This window comes from Macaca fascicularis, chromosome 9 (assembly GCF_037993035.2).
Source record: "Macaca fascicularis isolate 582-1 chromosome 9, T2T-MFA8v1.1".
Classification (NCBI taxonomy): Eukaryota; Metazoa; Chordata; class Mammalia; order Primates; family Cercopithecidae; genus Macaca; species Macaca fascicularis.
In genome coordinates, this window is record NC_088383.1 from 101,451,841 (window position 1) to 101,472,538 (window position 20,698).

The 20,698-nt window shown below is 42.3% G+C and overlaps 1 pseudogene; it reads right to left on the reverse strand.

The window, feature by feature from the left end:
- Window positions 1-899: 899 nt before the first annotated feature.
- LOC141407714 (eukaryotic translation initiation factor 2 subunit 2-like) lies at window positions 900-2,337 on the reverse strand (annotated as a pseudogene).
- Window positions 2,338-20,698: the final 18,361 nt, after the last annotated feature.

Below are 20,698 nucleotides of genomic sequence, written 5' to 3' on the forward strand. Positions count from 1 at the left end.
AAGTGGATCATCATAAAGGTATTTGTCTTTATTGTCTTCATGCTGAGGAGGAGGAAAAGGATGAAGAGGAAGAAGAGGAGGGGAAGGAGGAGGAGGAAGGGTTGGTCTTGCTGTCTCAGGAGCAGCAGAAGTGGAAGAAAATCTATGTATAAGTGGATCCACACGGTTCAAGCCCATGTTGTTCAAGGGTCAACTGTAACTATTTTCTTACAACTATCACCCAGTCTTTTTCTCTTTTCAGTACTAGTCAGTAAGTAAACCCATCCCCTGTTCACAATTTTTTTGCATTTTTCAATTCTAGAATTTCCATCCAATTACTTTTTATAGTTTTCAGCCAAAGTACTCCATCTTGTCTTTAAAGTTTTTGAAAATTCAAGTTTTAAAAACTTTGTTTGGGCTGGGCATGGTGGCTCATGCCTATAATCCCTGCACTTTGGGTGGCCGAGGTAGAAGGATTGCTTGAGGCCAGGAGTTCAAGACCAGCCTGGGCAACATAGGGAGACTTTTTGTCTCTACAAAAATTTTAAAAATTACACCGGTGTGGTGACATGCACCTGTAGTCCTAGCTACTTGGGAGGCTGAGGTGGGAGGATCACCTGAGCCCAAGAGTTGAAGCTGCAGTGAGATATAATCACACCACTGCATGCCAGCCTAGATACAGAGCAAGATCCTGTCTCAAAATCTTGTTTTACAACTCCATTAGCTGTATGGTGCTTTTTTTTTCACTGTTATAATAACTTTAATTTAACTTGCATTTTACAGAAGTCTAGGAACGATTTTTAAAAAGCACCTTCTTACCCCATATCATGTTTCTTTGATAGGTGTTAAAGTAGACAATGAGTATGTCAACAGCTTGAGCATCAGCGTCTTGCAAGGACTTCAGATCAATCAACCACTCGCCAAAAATCTTGGCAGCTTTTTAAATCTTGCTTTTAATACAATGGTACATCCACTCTGATGGCAAACCTGTCCAGCCACATCTCCACAACACGCTTTGCAAAATCAGTGATTAGCAAATTAGTTAGCTTTGGCACCGAGCTTTGCTCGCTTGCCCATGACAGCCTGGAAGCCAGTTTTGATGCTGGCAACAGAACATCTAGAATGACAAGTTTCGCACTGTAGGAAATAGAGTCACGTGTCCTTCTGCAGGATTGTGTCCAGTAATCGGCACATGTGACAAGTGACATATTCCTTGATATATCTTCTCAAGGCATTTTCTATCTGTTTCTGTTGGAATCTTCCTTTGATTACAAGTTGATTATTACCAGCTATAGAACTACTTGTATCCAATTCAGCCAACAAAAATGCAGGAGATGTTTGGGCTGACGATGTAATAGTTTACAGATATGTGTAAAGTTGACAAGTTTTCTTGGTTCCTAGTCGGACGAACTGTGGAGGTTTCATGACAAATTTCCTTTTCTCCCCAGCAACCAGATCTGGATTCTTTTCCCTCGTGATGTTGAACACTCAATTCAGTAGCTCCTCATATGTGTAGTCTCTTTCTGAGCCTGCCCAAGCAGGGCCTGTCTGATTACCAAATGAGATACCATCATCTTTTTTGTTGTCTTCATCTTCTAGAGCTTTATCTTTCTCTAGTATTTCATCCTCATCTGGGAATTTGACCTTCTTTTTCTTCTTTTTATTGCCAAGCATAATGTCACGGTCATCCTCTGGTTTAGTTAGTTCTTGAACATCACTTTTTTTTTTTTTTTTTTTTTGAGACAGAGTCACTCTGTGTCACCCAGGCTGGAGTGCAGTGATGCGATCTCGACTCACTGTAACCTCCGCCTCCCAGGTTCAAGCAGTTCTCTGCCTCAGATTCCCGTGTAGCTGGGACTACAGGTGCCGGCCACCATGCATGGCTAATTTTTGTATTTTTAGTAGAGATGGGGTTTCACCATGTTGGTCAGGCTGGTCTCGAACTCCTGACCTTAGGTGATCCGCCGGCCTCAGCCTCCCAAAGTGCTGGGATTACAGGCGTGAGCCACTGTACCCGGCTTGAACATCACTTTCAATCTTAAGATCCTTTACGCTTTATTTAGCTTCATCAGTATCAAACATCTTTTTAGTTTTTTTCTTCTTTTTCTTTTGATTAAAGAAGTTCAAGTCATCTAGATCACCAGAAGCATCTTTTTTTCCCAGTGCCCTCTTCATCACCTTCCAAATCTTTGTCCTCATTTGGCTCTGGCTCCACTTGTTTTGTTTCTGAAGGCTGGTTTTCTCAGTTTGGGTATCCCCTTCCTCATCTAACATAAAAGGCTTCTTTTTCTTCTTTTTCTTTTTGCTCATAGTAGGATCAAAAATCATCTCCTCCCCAGACATGGCTGCGGCTCGAGTGGGCTTGGGACGGACGGGAAGTCAGGCTCGTGAGCCCCAGGCCCCAGCGGCAGTGCTGCTCCTGCCGGTTACCTCTCCCACCACCGCACCGGTGCTTTTTATTTTTATTTTTTTAATTGTCTTTTCTCTTGGTTTTGGATCAAGGGCTATCTTCTTGTATACCAGATTCTTTCTTTTCTTTTTTTCTTTTTTTTGAGACGGAGTCTTGCTCTATTGCCCAGGCTGGAGTGCAATGGCAGGATCTCGGCTCACTGCAACCTCTGCCTCCTGATTTCAAGCGATTCTCCTGACTCAGCCTCTCGAGTAGCTGGGACTACAGGGCGCCTGCCACCACGCCCAGCTAATTTTTTGTATTTTTAGTAGAGACGGTGTTTCGCCGTGTTGGCCAGGATGGTCTCGATTTCCTGACCTTGTCATCCACCCACCTCAGCCTCCCAAAGTGGTGGGATTATAGGCGTCAGCCACTGCACCCGGCCTGTATACCAGGTTCTTTTTTTAAGGAGTGTAAACAGCTGTATTTTACGGATGCACAATGTTTTTAAAATTGTAACATTTAAAAACTTTGTCATATCTGCTAATTAATTCTACAAACAATATTGATGTCTCTTTGATATACGATAGGACACTATTTTCTTTTAAAAAAATTTTTAATAATAATAAAAAAGACTATCTGCTGGGCACAGTGGCTCATGCCTGTAATCCCAGCATTTTGGGAGGCCAAGGCAGGCAGTCACCTGAGGTCAGGAGTTCGAGACCAGCCTGGCCAACGTGGTGAAACCCCGTTTCTATTAAAAATAAAAAAAGTAGCCGGACATGGTGGCAGACACTTGTAATCCCAGCTACTCGGGAGGCTGAGGCAGGAGAATTGTTTGAACCTGGGTAGCGGAGATTGCAGTGAGCTGAGATCGCCCTATTACACTCCAGCCTGGGCGACAAGAGCGAAACTTCGTCTCAAAAAAAAAAAAAAGAAGAACCTAATAACAGTACACTTTCAATTATTCTCTTTAATCTTTTCTATGATTGCTTTTATTTATAAATTTGCAATAAACCCACAATACATTCCACTATATTTCTTTTTGAAAGTCAATAATTTTTAGAGATCAAAAATAAAAGTAAAAAAGTTTTTATATGTAATTTTAGTCATTTCCAGAAATCTTCATTTTTTGTGTGTAGATTTCTTTGCTTTGTGTGTAATACCAGATTCTGTGCTATCATATTCCTCTTGCTTAAAGAACTTCCTTTTTTTTTTTTGAGGCAAGCTCTTGCTTTGTCACCCAGGCTAGAGTGTAGTGGCACAGTCACAGCTCACTGCAGCCTCTACCTTTTGGGCTCAAGCAGTCCTCCCACCCCAGCCTCCCAAGGAGCTGGGACTACAGGTGTGCGCCACCATGCCTGGCTACTTCTTTCCTTTTTTTTTTTTTTTGTAGAGACAAGGTCTCACTATATTGCCCAGACTGGTCTCAAACTCCTGGGCTCAAGTGATCCACCTTGGCCTCCCAAAGTGCTGGGATTACAGACGGGAACGACCACGCCTGGCCTAAGAACTCCTTTTAACATTTCTTTTCTTTCTTTCTTTCTTTTTTCTTTTTTTTTTGAGATGGAGTTTCACTTTCACTCTTGTTGCCCAGGCTGGAGTGCAATGGTGCGATTTCAGCTCACCACAACCTCCACCTCCTGGATTCAAGCAATTCTCCTGCCTCAGCCTCCTGAGTAGCTGGGATTACAGGCATGCACCACCACGCCTGGCTAATTTTTGTATTTTTAGTACAGATGGGCTTCTCCATGTTGGTCAGGCTGGTCTTGAACTCCCGAACTCAGGTGATCCACCCGCCTCAGCCTCCCAAAGTGCTGGGATTACAGGTGGGAGCCACCATGCCTGGCCAATATTTCTTATAGTACAGGACTGTTGGTAATAAATTGTTTGGTTTGTTTTCTAAGGAAGTATTTATTTTGCCTTCATTTTTGAAAAGTATTTTCATTGAGTATAGAACTCTGGTTAAAAGTGGGTTTTTTCAATATTTTTTAAATGTCACTTTATTGTCTTCTGGTTTGCACAGTTTTAATGAAAAACCTGGTATAATTCTTATCTTCATTCCTCTGCATTTAATGTGCCTTCTGTTTTTGGTTGTCTTCAAAGTGTTCTCTTTCTGGTTTTCAGTAGTGTGGTGGGGGGCTAGGTTGCTAGAGGGTGTTTCTTTTCTTTTGAGACAAGCATCTTGCTCTGTTGCTCAGGCTGGAGTACAGTGGTGTGATTACAGCTCACTGCAGCCTCGAACTCCTGGGTGGGAGTTGACTCCTGGGCAGGAGTCAGTACAGGGCAGCAAATGTTGAGGTTTCACAGGGGCCTCTCTGGAAACCTCGCCCTCAAGGCCCCTGCTTGTCTTAAAGAGCTCTGAAATGCCTCTGCGATCATCCTTCCTTTGCCTTAATAAACGGAACCTGGTTTTCCTCTAGTCCTACTAATCTCTTTAGCAAATTGTTGCTTGGCCATGGCCTTGGTTTGCTCTCCTGAAGACGCCTTTTCACTCTTTACCAGGACAGGCCGTGAATTTTCTAAATCTTTCTGCTCTGCTTCCCTTTTAGTGATACATTCAATCTTTAAATTATTTCTCATCAGGCCTGGCGCCATGGCTCACGCCTGTAATCCCAGCACTTTGGGAGGCTGAGGTAGGTGGATCACTTGAAGCCAGGAGTTTGAGACTATCCTGGCCAACATGGTGAAACCCTGTCTCTACTAAAATTACAAAAATTAGCCAGGCGTGGTGCTGCACGCCAGTAATCTCAGCTACTCAGGAGGCTGAGGCAGGAGAATCGCTTGAACCTGGGAGGTTCAAGTGAGCTGAGCTGAGATGGCGCCACAGCACTCTAGCTTGAGCGACAGAGCCAGACTCCATCTCAAAAAAGGAAAAGAAAGAAATGAAATTAACTATTTCCATCAGTTCCTTGGTGGGAGTAAAAAAATTCTTTCTATCCTCTCATATCTTACTACATGCAGTTAAAAGTAGCCACGAAGCTCCTTCAATATTTTGCATCTTAGAGATTTTTCCACGAGATATTCTATTTATTTTTTATTGTTGTTTATTTTTTTGAGATGGAGTTTCGCTCTTGTCACCCAGGTTGGAGTGCAATGGCACAATCTTGGCTCACTGCAACCTCCACCTCCTGGGTTCAAGCAATTCTCCTGCCTCAGTCTCACAATTAGCTGGGATTACAGGTGTATGCTACCACTCCTGGCTAATTTTTTTGTATTATTAGTAGAGACAGGGTTTCACCATGTTGGCTAGACTGGTCTTGAACTCCTGACCTCAGGTGATCCACCTGCCACGGCCTCCGAAAGGGCTGGGATTACACGCATGAGCCACCGTGCCCAGCCCAGATATTCTATTAATAGTTCATCACACTCAAGTTCTGCCTTCCACAAAGCCCTAGGACATGGATGAAATTCTATCAAGTTCTTTGCAACGGTATAAGAAGGATGGTCTTTTTTTTTTTTTTTTTTTTTTTTGAGACGGAGTCTCGCACTGTCGCCCAGGCTGGAGTGCAGTGGCGCGATCTCGGCTCACTGCAAGCTCCGCCTCCCGGGTTCACGCCATTCTCCTGCCTCAGCCTCCCGAGTAGCTGGGACTACAGGCGCCCACAACCGCGCCCGGCTAATTTTTTGTATTTTTAGTAGAGACGGGGTTTCACCGTGGTCTCGATCTCCTGACCTTGTGATCCGCCCGCCTCGGCCTCCCAAAGTGCTGGGATTACAGGCGTGAGCCACCGCGCCCGGCCAGAAGGATGGTCTTTACTCCAGTTTGCAATATCTTATTCCTCATTTCTATCTGAGACCCCATCAGAATGGCCTTCATTGTCCATATTTTTTCTTTTCTTTTTTTGAGACAGAGTCTCACTCTGTCTCCCAGGCTGGAGTGCAGTGGTGTGATCTGGGCTCACTGCAACCTCTGCCTCCCAGGTTTAAGCGATTCTCCTGCCTCAGCCTCTCGAGTAGCTGGGATTACAGGCACACACCACCATGCCCAACTGATTTTTGTATTTTTAGTAGAGACAGGGTTTCACCATATTGGTAAGGCTGGTCTCGAACTTCTGACCTCAGGTGATCCACCCACCTTGGGCTCCCAAAGTGTTGGGATTACAGGCATGAGCCACTGAGCCTGGACTACTGTCCATATTTCTATGAACATTCTAAGCAACATCACTCTAGTAATCTCTAGGAAGGTCCAAACTTTGCCAACAGCTTTTCTCTTCTTCTGAGCCTTCTTGAGAATTGCCCTTAGTGCTCCACTCATGGCAGTCTAGGTGTTTTCTAGCCTGCTCTTCCAAATTCTTCCAGCCTGTATGCATTACCCGGTTCCAAACTTGCTTCCACATTTTCAGGCATTTGTTATAGCATCAGCCCTGCTTCTTGGTACCAGTTTTCTGTCTTGGTCCATTTTGTGCTGCTGTAACAGAATATCTGAAGACTAAGTAACTTATAAAGAAAAAATGTATTTAGCTCCCAAACTTTTGAGTTCTGGAGCCTGGAAAGTCCAATATGAAGGTGCCAGCATCTAATGAGGGCTTTCCTGCTGCATCATCCCATGGTGGAAGATGAGAGAGTGGGAAAGGATGAGAGAGGGCTGACTCGATTTTATAACAAACCCACTATCTCGACAATGAATCCACTCCCATAATAACAACCTTAATCCATTCATGAGGGCAGATCATTCATGACCTAATTACCTTTTACACATCCCATCTCTCAACACTGTTGCATTAGGTGATTACATTTACAACACAAAACTTTGTGGGATACATTCAACTCATAGCATTTGCATAGTTTATGAAGTTAAAAAATCAATCAACCAAAAAATTGTTTGCCCTTAAACATGGGAGAAGGAAAGATGGGCTGAGCTAAGGTTTTTGGGTTTTTTGTTTGTTTTTGTTTTCGTAGAGATGGGGTTTCACCATGTTGCCCAAGTTAGTCTGAACTTCTGAGCTCAAAAGATGCTCCTGCTTCAGCCTCCCAGATTGCTGGGATTACAGGCATGAGCCACCATGCCTGGCCTGAACTAGTTTTTTCTACAGCTATTTTTCTGCCACTGGGCAAAATTTATTCGACTCTCCTCAAACAGAAGGAAGTAGAGAACTTACTGGGTCAGGCATAGCGCTAAACATTTTAAAACCATATGATACGAGTGTGATTATTAGCCGGCCTTTTTTTAAAAGGCTAAACTCAAAACAAAACAATAAAAAAACACTCTGAGAAAGAGTAAATGCCTTGCCGAACGTCACAGAGTTAGGAAGTTTAGAGAAAAGTCCATACTTTTAACTACTGGGTAACACTACCTTCTACATTCAGGAATATATATAAACACCATACAAAAAATTCAGTTGCTAAGCACAGGTAAGAAGATGAGACTATTGTCCATGTGATATTTGGCACATTGCCACACTAGTGACTAGAGAATCTAGAGTATTAGATTCATTGAATTTCCAGCTCTTGAATCTTCATGTTATATATTCATTATAATTAAATCCACTACAATAACACCAACAAAAATCAGATAGTCTGGAGCTTTTCAGGACATTCATTTACCAATACCATTATAACAAAGCTCCTTGAGGGCAGGAGCCTTGTCCTATTAATATTTATATTCTCCACTAGATATTTACATCTAGCACGATAGACCCTGGGTAAATTTCTAACTGAAATCCTCCCTATAGTAACAGATTTCCAAAATTCAGACAAGGCACATTTATTTCAAGCAATATTTGCTAGAGAAATGCTCTACTTTACCATAAAAGAATTAGAAGAGCCCCTTGAGCTACTTTTCTCCATTATCATTATTGTAGTTGTCATTGGCATTATTATCACCATAGCAACTACCATTTATTAAGTGCTTACTCTATGCTAGTGATTTACTGCAACAACTCATTTTATCATCACAATACTATTATGAGAAAGATATTACCATCCCTATGCTACCTGAAGGACACTGGGGCTCGAAGAAGTTAAGAAACTAATCAGGCTGGGCTTGGTGGCACACACTTGTAATCCCAGCACTTCAGGAGGCTGAGGCGGGCAGATCTCAAGGTCAGGAGTTCAAGACCAGCCTGACCAATATGGTGAAACCCCGTCTCCACTAAAAATACAAAAATTAGCTGGGCGTGGTGGGGCACACCTGTAGTCCCAGCTACTCGGGAGGCTGAGGCAGGAGAATTGCTTGAACCTGGGAGGCAGAGGTTTCAGTGAACCAAGATCATGCCACTGCACTCCAGCCTAGGCGATAGAGTGAGACTGTCTCAAAAAAAAAAAAAAAAAAAAAAAAAAAGAGGAAACTAATCAAAGCACACAGTTAAATTGGTGGGACTTGAATTCAAAATCATGTTTGCATGTGACCCATTATTGGGTATATTCTCAAATAAATATAACTCATTCTACCATAAAGATGCATGCACTTGCATGTTCATTGCAGCACTGTTCACAATAGCAAAGACAAGGAATCAATCCAAATGTCCATCCAAAGTAGAGTAGATAAAGAAAATGTGGTACATATACACTATGGAATAGTACACAGCCATAACAAAGAATGAGATTATGTTCTCTGCAGCAACATGGATGGAGATGGAGGCCATTAACCTAAGCAAACTAATGCAGGATCAGAAAACCAAACACCACACGTTCTCACTTATAAGTAGGAGCTGAACATTGAGATAAAGAAGGGAGCAATAGATGCCAGGGTCTAACCGAAGGTGGAGGGTGAGGACTGAAAAACATAGTACCTAAAGGGTACTATGCTTATTACTTGGGTGACAAAATAATATGTACACCAAACCCCTGCAACATGCGATTTATCTATAGAACCAACCTGTACATGTACCCCTGAAACTAAAAGTTTTAAACAATCATGTTTATTTGACTCCATTCATGCAGCTTTTCAAAAATACCTATTGTGCACCTACTATATGCCAGATACTTTTTAGAAACTGGGTTCAAAATTCACAAAGTACAAAAGTGGCAGCATAAAGCCATTTCCCATCTCATTCTGCCCTGCCTCTCTCCACCACTGTGTCTACACCACCAACCAGCTTCCCTCTTTTGAGCAACCAATGTTATCAGTTTCTGGTGAGGCCTGTAACTTCAGTCAGGGAGTTCCTTTTTGGGTCAAACCTTGGCATGGGCAATCTCTCCTACCACTCTCACACCTCTCCAAATGACCTCAGACTTCTTCAATAAGCCAATCTTTTTTTTTTTTTTGAGATGGAGTCTTGCTCTATCACCCAGCCTGGAGTGCAGTGGCACGATCTCGGCTCACCACAACTTCTGCCTCCTGGGTTCAAACCATTCTCCTGCCTCAGCCTCCCGAGTAGCTGGGATTACAGGTGTGTGTCACCACGCCCAGCTAATTTTTGTATTTTGAGTAGAGACGGGGTTTCACCATGTTGGCCAGGCTGGTCTTGAACTCCTGACCTTGTGATCCACCCACCTCAGCCTCCCAAAGTGCTGGGATTACAGGCATGAGCCACCGTGCCTGGCCAGCGATAAGCCAATCTTAAATAATTCAGTGTTTCAGGCCCATTTCACGTCTGGGGGAAACATGTGTCTTGGGAAGGCAGCTTATGTTTGAAACGAGATGAAGTCCTTAAGGAACGGAAGGGTGAGTTCCTGTAGGTTAATTCACAATGTCTTTACCATGAAGCCTCTGTTTTTCTAGGAGGCAGCCATCCTCAGCTCTCATAGATCCCCATACTTAGAAAGTCCACACTGCTTCCCTTCCACCTCTGTCTGAACCGGGCTCTCTCTGACACTGGCAGCCCCACAGAACACGGGTCTTGCGACTTCTTTGTGGGCCTGGCATCGTGACATTTGTTGTCTTTTCCTTTTCTCAGAGTGGAATCTTTACAGTGCTCCTTAAAGTGAAGGATGGTGGAATTTTGTGGCCATAAGATCTGAGAGGACATTGTGAAAATTTTAAAATCAGGAACAGAATTTGGACTGGCTTCCAGGTTTTCCAATAGACTTTGAGATCTCTGGCAGTAAGTCCCTCTTCCCCTACTTTCTCGGTGGTGATTAGAAGGGCACCTGGTTAGCGAAAAACATGCAAATTAAAAGGCACAGGATCAAGAGGAGCAGGCTGTTCCTCTTGAATAGAGGTGTCCATGGTCCAGACAGCATGAGTCCTGGTTTATCATTGAGATTAATAGTACCGGCCAGGTGTGGTGGCTCATACCTGTAATCCCAGCACTTTGAGAGGCTGAGGCTGGCAGATCACCTGAGGTCGGGAATTTGAGACTAGCCTGACCAATATGGTGAAACCCCATCTCTACTAAAAATAAAAAATTACCCTGGCTGTGGTGGCATGCACCTGTAATCCCAGCTACTCAGGAGGCTGAGACAGGGGAATTGCTTGAACCTGGGAGTCAGAGGTTGCAGTGAGCCGAGATCATGCCACTGCACTCCAGCCTGGGCAACAGAGAGAGATCCTGTCTCAAGAAACAAAAAACGGCCAGGCGAGGTGACTTGCGCTTGTAATCCCAGTACTTTGGGAGGCTGAGGCTGGCGGATCACCTGAGGTCAGGAGTTTGAGACCACCCTGGCCAACATGGTGAAACCCCGTCTCTACTAAAAATACAAAAATTAGCCAGGCATGGTGGTGGGCATCTGTAATCCCAGCTACTCTGGAGGCTGAGGCAGGAGAATCACTCGGACCCGGGAGGTGGAGGTTGCAGTGAGCTGAGATCACGCCACTGCACTCCAGCCTGGGCACTCCAACAAAACTGAAACTCCATCCCCCGCCAAAAAAAGATGTTGATAGTACTTTCTCAGGACTTGTTGCCTAGGAGTTTGGCTGTATATCTACAGATTTAGATTATATGTAGAAATCTCACTTCTGATATTGTAACCCTCGTTTAAAATTATTATAGGGTACATTACTGGCTTTCATATGATATCCTTTCATCGTCTAAAAAAAAAACTACGTAGAGGCTGGGTGTGGTGGCTCAAACCTGTAATCCCAGCATTTTGGGAAGTTGAGACAGGCCAATCACTTGAGGACAGGAGTTTGAGACCAGCCTGGCCAACATGATGAAACCCCATCTCGACTAAAAATACAAAAATGAGCTGGGCATGGTGGCACAGGCCTGTAGTCCCAGCTACTCGGGAGGCTGAGGCACAAGAATCACTTGAGCCTGGGAGGCAGAGGTTGCAGTGAGCTGATATCACGCCACTGCACTCTAGCCTGGGTGACAGAGGGAGACTCCGTCACAAAAAAAAAAAAAAAAAAAAAAAAAAAAAAAGAACCAAACCTACCAGTTGTATTGAGATATAATTCACATATCATAAAATTTACTCATTTAAAGTTTTTTTTTGGCCGGGTGTGGTGGCTCATGTCTGTAATCCCAGCACTTTGGGAGGCTGAGGTGGGTGGATTACCTGAGGTTAGGAGTTCGAGACCAGCCTGGGCAAGATGGTGAAACCCCGTCTCCACCAAAAACACAAAAATTAGTTGGGTGTGGTAGCGCACACCAGTAATCTCAGCTACTTGGGAGGCTGAGGCAGGAGACTTGCTTGAATCTGGGAAGCAGAGGTTGCAGTGAGCCAAGATCATGCCACTGCACTCCAGCCTGGGTAACAGAGTGAACTCCGCCCTGTCTCAAAAAACAAAAAAAAAAAAAAAAGAAGAAAAAGTGTTATTAAAGCTATTCACAAAGCTATGTAACAACCACCACAATAACTGTTAGAACATTTTCATCACTCCAGAAAGAAACCCTGTATCCACCAGCAGTCACCCTTCATTTATCCCCAACCTCCTCAGCCTTGGCAAACACTATTCCACTTTTCATTTCTACACATTTGCCTATTCTGAACATCTCATATACAGCAGGGGTGTCCAATCTTTTGGCTTCCCTGGGCCACACTGGAAGAGGAACTATCTTGGGCCACACTAAAATACACTAACACTAACGATTGCTGATGAGCTAAAAAAATAAAAAATAAAAAATAAAAAAAATCACAAAAAATCTCATCATGTTTTAAGAAAGTTTCCGAATCTGTGATGGACTGCATTCAAAGCCATCCTGGGCCACATGCGACCCATGGGCCGTGGGCTGGACAAACTTGAAAGATACATATAATATGTGGGCTTTTGCATTTGACTTCTTTTGAAAATAAATCTTTTCAAAGTTCATCCATGTATCAGATGTATCTTTTTATTACCAAATAATATTCCATTGTATGGATATACCACTTTGAACATATACATTCATCATTTGAGGGACATTTGGGTTGTTTCCACTTTTTGGCTATTATAAATAATTCTGCTGTGAACATTAGTGAACGAGTTTTTGTGTGGACACATGTTTTCATTTTGTGGGAATATACCCAAGAATAGAATCATTGGGTCATGTGGTAACATTATGTTTAAACTTTTCAGGCATTGCCAGACTGCTTTTCCAAGCTGCTGCTTCATTTTACATTGCAATTAGCAAAGCATGGGGTTCCAAATCTCCACATCCTCACCAACACTTGTGTTTTTAAAATTATTATAGCTATCCTAGTGGATGTGAAGTGGCATCTCATTGTGGTTTTGATTTGCATTTCCCTGATGACTAATGACATTGAATATTTTTTCATGTGCTTATTGGCTATTTGTATATCTTCTTTGGAGAAGTATCTATTCAGACCTTTAGCCCATTTAAAGAACTGGGTGCTCTTTTTATTATTGAATTCTTCATCACTTTTTAAATTGAGCAGTTACCTAAAGCTCTACCTAAAGCTCCATGGTCAGTAAAATTCACCCACATGACAGTGGTATGTGATGCACCTTGTAGTATGTAAAATGTGGAAAAAGGCTAGGCATGGTGGCTCATGCGTGTAATCCCAGCACTTTGGGAGGCTGAGACTGGTGGATCACCTGAGGCCAGGTGTTCAAGACTAGCCTGGCCAACATGGCAAAACTTCATCTCTACTAAAAATACAAAAATTAGCCAGTACCTGTAATCCCAGCTACTCGGGAGGCTGAGGCAGGAGAATTGCTTGAATGCAGGAGGTGGAGGTTGCAGTGAGCCAAGATCACGCCATTGCACTCCAGCCTGGGTGACAGAGCAAGACTCCATCTCAAAAAAAAAAAAAAAAAAAAAAAAATTGGAAAAAGAACATCACTGAAGCAATGTCATGATGCCTACTGCTTATGTATTTCAGGGCTCTGATTCCATTTATGATGTGGATGAGGCATTTCTGTTTGATTAGGTTAGTATTTTGTAAATTAGTAAACCACTAAAGCACTAACTAGATTTTGTCAAATATTTGAAAAATATATGATTTGATATGAAATTCAATAAATGCTTTAGTCATCCCAACAGTTGAAGATAAAACTTAGTGTAAGTATAAATAGAACCAAGTTGTTATAATAAAATCCACTGATGCTTTCAAGCTATAGCTAACTTGAATTTTTACCTCTACATATATTTATTAAAAGTAAGTTGCAAAACGTTTACCTAAATTCCTTCTAGATAAATTACAAGAACCTTCTTACAAATTTGGTCTTTTGCACAACAGCAATGGCTAAAATAAATGGGGCCAAATTTTTGGAGAAAGTCTTGTTTAATTCAGAATATAATTAAAATCTCATGTAGCTTTATTGGTTTTAGTATCCAGCAGAGAAAAAATATTGAAACTCCAAGAGATTTTGAATTAAATAGCTAGAACAGTTTTGTTTTATTAGTTCTGACTGTGTGAAAAAAAATCATAAGGACAACTTTGGAAAAATCTAGTTCTTTTAGGGCCCCAAATGACTTTTAAAACAATAAAACAAACTATAAAACGTACACAAGTGATATTAAAAATTATGTAGTTCAATAAATGTGACATTCACAAATGTGGTTGTAATTTTTTTTTTAACTTTAGCTAAGTGAACATGGATCTGATGATTAGATGTAGAAAAGGTAGTGTTATATAGCTTAACAGAATTAAGTGCTTCAGTTTGCCAGTGAGAATTATGTAGCTGAGTTGGAATGTTTTACCAATGCCTTCTCAGATCTCCATCTACTTCCCAGGATCTGTGGCTAAATCAAAGAAAGAGAGGATGCTTCCTTTATTAGTGATTATTTAATAATTCTATGCTAGTGATTATTTCCCTAGCATTTTAATATATATTTTTAAAAGATTTGTAGATTTAGATCTTTTGGCTGGTGGTTGAATCATGCACAGAATAAACCAGTACCATAAACTCATACTATTTCTGAAGATGGGGAATAAAGGCTGGCTAGTGATTTACTGTGAAAGCATTAAATGAATTGGAGTCATCATCTGTTACTTGCGGAGTAGAAGGGGCAGGAAAAAGGAGAACAACAAAAACAAGGGGGAAACATTTTGTGAGAAAAATAATAAGCACAGTTTTCTGCTTAGTTTACTGAGGTCCCAATCTTTGAAGACCCAAACATAACTTGTGAAGGTAGGTTTGAATTTCAGATAACTGTTCTTTCTTGGTCCCCAGAGCTTGTCTCTGTCCTTGGAACACAGAAGAGCACATTGAATTCATCAGGCCATTCATGAGAATGATGACTGGTGGAGATGGCATAATATTGGAGCTGACCCACAGAGGGATCAATGATTCCCAAATAACGCTTCACTGATAGTTTCCAGGGGCAAGGCACTACCTGAAATTGTACGCAATCTTCACAAATTATTCAAAACATTTTGCCTTTAAAAAAATGGATGGTAGGCCGGGCATGGTGGCTCATGCCTGTAATGCCAGCACTTTGGGAGGCCGAGACGGGAGGATCATGAGGTCAGGAGATCAAGACCATCCTGGCTAATACGGTGAAAGCCCATCTCTACTAAAAGTACAAAAGAATTAGCTGGGTGTGGTGGCGGGCGCCTGTAGCCCCAGCTATTTGGGAGGCTGAGGCAGGAGAATGGCGTGAACCTGGAAGGCAGAGCTTGCAGTGAGCCAAGATGGCGCCACTGCACTCCAGCCTGGGTGACAGAGCAAGACTCCGTCACAAAAAAAAAAAAAAAAAAAAAAAGGATGGTAAAAAGGAATTTGAGATTTAAAAAAAGAAATGGTGTTTTCATTTTTTTCTCATTTTTACATTGAAAACTTTCAAATCTATAGGAATTATGGTAATTTAATTACTATGTGTAATTATAAAAAAGCTAAAATTAGAGTATAACAAATACTTATATACCCTGAAATTATAGTAAAACAAATACCTGTATACTCTTCGCCTAAATTCACCAGTTAATAATTCTCGATACAGGCATGCCTCATTTTATTGTGCTTCACCTTATTGTGCTTTGCAGATACTACCGTTTTTTACAAATTGAAGCTTTGTGACGCCCCTGCATCAAGCAAGTCTATTGGCACCATTTTCCCAAGAATATGTGCCCATTTTATGTCTTTGTGTAACATTTGGGTAATTCTTGTAATATTTATTATTATATCTGTAATGATGATCTGTGATCAGTGATCTTTGATGTTACTGCTGTAATCATTTTGGGGCACCACAAACTGCACCCATAGAAGATGGCTAACTTAATAAATGTCGTGTGTTCTGACTGTCCTACTGACAGGCTGTTCCCCAGTCTCTTTCCTTCTCTCCTTGGGCCTCCTTATTCCTTGAGAGACAACAATATTGAAATTGGGCAAATTAATAACCCTACAATAGCCCTTAAGTGTTCAAGGGAAAGCAAGAATCGCATGTCTCTTTCAATCAAAAGCAAGAAATGATTAAGCTCAGCAAGGAGGTCATGTAGAAAGTTAAGATCCACCAGAAGTTAGACAAGCTGTGAACACAACGGAAGAGTTCTTGAAGGAAATGTAAGGTGGTACTCCAATGAACAAATGAATGCTAAGAAGTGAAACAGCCTTATTGCTGATCTGGAGAAAGTGCAAGTGGTCTGGATAGAAGATTAAACCAGCCACAACATTCCCTTACACGAAAGCCTAATCCAGAGCAAGGCCCCAACTCTCTTCAATTCTATGAAGGCTGAGAAAGGTGAGGAAGCTGCAGAAGAAATGGTGGATATTAGATGAGGTTGGTTCACGAGGTTTAAAGAAGGAAGCCATCACCATAACATAAAAGTGCAAGGTAAAGCAGAAAATGTTGATAGAAAAGGTGCAGCAAATTACCCAGAAGATCTAGCTAAGATCATTGATGAACATGGCTACACTAAACTGATTCTACATGTAGATCAAAAAGCCTTCTATTGGAAGAAGATGCCATCTAGGACTTTCATAGCTAGTGAGAAGTCAATGCTGGCTTCAGAGTTTCAAAGGACAGTCTGACTCTCTTGTTAGGTGCTAATGCAGCTGACACTTAAGTTGAAAGCAATGCTTATTGGCCATTCTGAAAATCCTAGGGCCCTTAAGAATTATGCTACATCTACTCTGCCTGTGCCCTATAAATAAAACAACAAAGCCTAGATGGCAGCACATCATTTTACTGTGTGGTTTACTGAATATTTTAAGCCTACTGTTGAGATCTACTGCTCAGGAAAAAAAAAATATGCCTTTCAAATTATTACTGATCATTGACAATGCACCTGGTCACCCAAGAGCTCTGAAGATATACAAAAAGATGAATGTTGTTTTCATGCCTGCTAACACAACATCCATTCTGCAGGCCATGAATCAAAGAGTGATTTTGATTTTCAAATCTTATTACTTAAGAAATACATTTTGTAAGGCTATAGCTGCCATAGTGATTCCTCTGATGGATGTGGGCAAAGTCAAGTGAAACCCTTCTGGAAAAGATTCACCACTCCAGAGGCCATGATTCATGGGAGGAGGTAAAAATATCAACATTAACAGAAGTTTGGAAGAAGTTGATTCCAACCCTCACAGATGACTTTGAGGGGTTCAAGATTTCGGTGGAGAAAGTAATTGCATATGTGCTGAAAACAGCAAGAGAAATAGAAGTGGAGCCTGAAGATGTGACTGAATTGCTGCAATCTCATGATACAACTTGAATGACGAGGAGTTACTTCTTACGGATGAGCAAAGAAAGTGTTTTTTTGAGATGGAATCTACTTCTGCTGAATATGCTGTGAACATTATTGAAATGACAACAAAGGATTTAGAATATTACATAGCTGGATGCAATGGTTCATGCCTGTAATCCATTTAGGGAGGCAGAGGCAGGAGAATAGCTTGAGCCCAGTAGTTCGAGACCTGCCTGGGCAATGTAGTGAGACTCCATTCTCTACAAAAAGGAAAAAAAAAGGACAAAAAAGAGAGAGACTATTACACAACCACACTTGATAGAGCAGCACAGGGTTTGAGAAAATGAACTCCGATTTTGAAAGTTCTACTGTGGATAAAAATGCTATCAAACATCACCACATGCTACAGAGAAATCTTTTATGAATGGAGCAGTCAATAGATGTGGCAAACTTCATTGTTGTCTTTAAGGAGTTGCCACAGCCACCCCAACCTTCTGTGCCTCCCACCCTGCAGTCATCCACATCAAGGCAACATCCCTCAAAAGCAAAAAGATTATGACTTGCTGAAGGCACAGATGATTGTTAGCAATTTTTTCTTTTTTTTTGAGATGGAGTCTCATTCTGTTGCCCAGGCTGGAGTGTAGTAGCATGATCTCAGCTCACTGCAACCTCTTCCTCCCGGATTCAAGCAATTTCCGCCTAATTTTTGTATTTTTAGTAGACACGGGGGTTTTACTATATTGGCCAGGCTGGTCTTGAACTCATGACCTCAAGTGATCCGCTGGCCTTGGCCTCCCAAAGTACTAGGATTACAGGCATGAGCTAACACCCCTTGCCGATAGTTAGCAATTTTTTTAGTAACAAAGTATTTTTAAATTAAGGTATGTACATTGTTTTTTCAGACATAATGCTATTGAACACTGAATACAGTATAAAGATAACCTCCTTTATATGCACTGGGAAACCAACGAATTCATGTGACTTGCTTTATTGCTATGTTTATTTATTGAAGTGGTCTGGAACTGAACCTGTGATATCTCCCTCTTTATATATACATATATGTGCATATACATAGATATGTGTGTATAAATATACATGTAGATGTGTGTGCACATATATGTATATATTGAAGCATATGAAAGTAAGCTGCAGATATGACCCATCACCCCTAAACACTTTAGCTTGCAACTCCCAAGATCGCAGACATTTTCCAAAGTAACTTACAATACCAATATCATATCTAAAAGAAGATTAATAATGTCAACTAACATACACTTCATAGTTTGTCCCCATTTTCCCCCCATAAAAAGCAATGTCTTTTATAGTTTTTTAAAATCTAGAATCCAGTTAATTGGGATGATATTATGAGGCCTTGTGAAAATCCTCATCCTCAACATTTCACTTGTTAGTTGATGATGACTTTCTTGAAAGAATCATTACTTTTTTTTTTTTTTTTTTTTTTGAGACGGAGTCTTGCTCTGTCACCCAGGCTGGAGTGCAGTGGCCGGATCTCAGCTCACTGCAAGCTCCGCCTCCCGGGTTTACGCCATTCTCCTGCCTCAGCCTCCCGAGTAGCTGGGACTACAGGCGCCCGCCACCTCGCCCGGCAATTTTTTTTTTGTATTTTTTAGTAGAGACGGGGTTTCACCGTGTTAGCCGGGATCGTCTCTCGATCTCCTGACCTCGTGATCCGCCCGTCTCGGCCTCCCAAAGTGCTGGGATTACGGGCTTGAGCCACCGCGCCCGGCCAATTATTACGTTTTTTGATTGTACCAATTTTTCTGCATCTGTTAGCTGGCATTCTTCCAGCTTTCACATCCACTGCACGTTTCCCCCTCTGAGTACCACTATGGACTCACGAATTGTTATATTCAAAGTGGTATAAATCTATAATGTATTTTTAAAGCTTAAATCACCCCAAATTTTGCCGATGGAAACCACTCCAAGGTGGTCCCTATTTTCTTTTCACGGTTTCTGGCACAAGATGTCTTTGAGCTTACCTTGTACTTTTCTTGCCCTAGACCTAGAATCAGTCACTTCTTCAAGGACTTACTTATACGACAAATAGGTCATACATCCATCTAGTGCAAGTCTCCAAATATTCACAGCCATACATGTTCCCTCCAATCCACCCTTTTCTTCATAGTCAACCAATGTTCGTTATCCTTCCAGAGATAGTTTATATCATATATAAAATTATAATTTATATATACTATATAATAGAGCAATTATATTCTTACCTACCCCCAACATGCTTTAACTCGAATGACAGTGTAGTACATTTCTGAGTTTGTCTGGGCTTGTAGCTCTTGTTCGTCCTTAGATTCTGAAAGATACCTGTTAACACTACCCTAGAAAGATTAGGAGCCTTTAGGCCAAGTCTCAAATGTTTCAGGTGAGAAAAACTCAGGGATGGTGACTTGATGAAAGTTGCATTAACTAACAACGCTCACATGCTGTTCTCTGGACTTGGAATGTGAAAGCACCCTGGGCTTGCTGACACCTACTCACTTTTCAAACATCAATTCTTGGGAAGCTTTTCCCTTCCTTAATGTCCCCCAGATAGCTGATGTCCCCTTGTTACAGGTTTTAGATCATTATGTACATCTCCTTCCTAGCACATACATGTATTAAAATTTGTTTCCTGTCTCCGTGAGGAGAGAGACTACATCTGTCCTTTTCACTGCTGGCACACACTAGTTGCTCAACAAAAATGTGCGAAGTGAAACTCGAACAGGCGGTCAGGCTCACAGTCCACGCCTCTTCCTACTGTGGTCCCGCTGCGTTTGGACAAATAGTTCCAAATTATAAACTTTAAAACCTGAGAAGTCTCAGTAGAAAAAGCTGGGAAAAAGCTGGGAAGTCTTTCCATTTCCACGATTAATGGAGCACCTTAGCAGAAACCGCTCACCGCGAGGTGTGACGACCGCAGGAGGGCGTCAATCAAGAAAATGCCCCCTTGCCCCGCAGGCGAGTGGAGCCGCACAGAGCCGAGGCCATACCGGCCAGCGGTAGGGACTGCCTCAATAGAAAACACGTGCAAAACCAGAGAGCCAGACTGCGCGCAGCTGCGACCCTCAAGAGCCGGCAGAAAAGACACGGAGCAGCCCCCACTGGATTGTAGACTGCACAGCCTCCGCCCGGCGCTGTAGAACCCGGGTCTCCCCTTGATTGCTGCTCGGTGCGGCTTCTGCCAGCATCCTCGCGGAAGTGGCTTGAGTCCGAGGCCTCCAAATGAAACCGGGGGGAGCGGCCAAGAGCCCGCAGCACCTGAACGCCAGCCATCCGAACCCCGCCGAGCCGCAGCTAAGGGCCGCGGAGCAGCCCTAGGAACCCAGGGCGCTGTCCCGCTCTGAGCTCGGGAGACGGCCGGGGTGACAGCCAGCGCCACTGTTAATCCAGGGAGCGCACCCACTGGGAAGGCGTCTTAGGCCA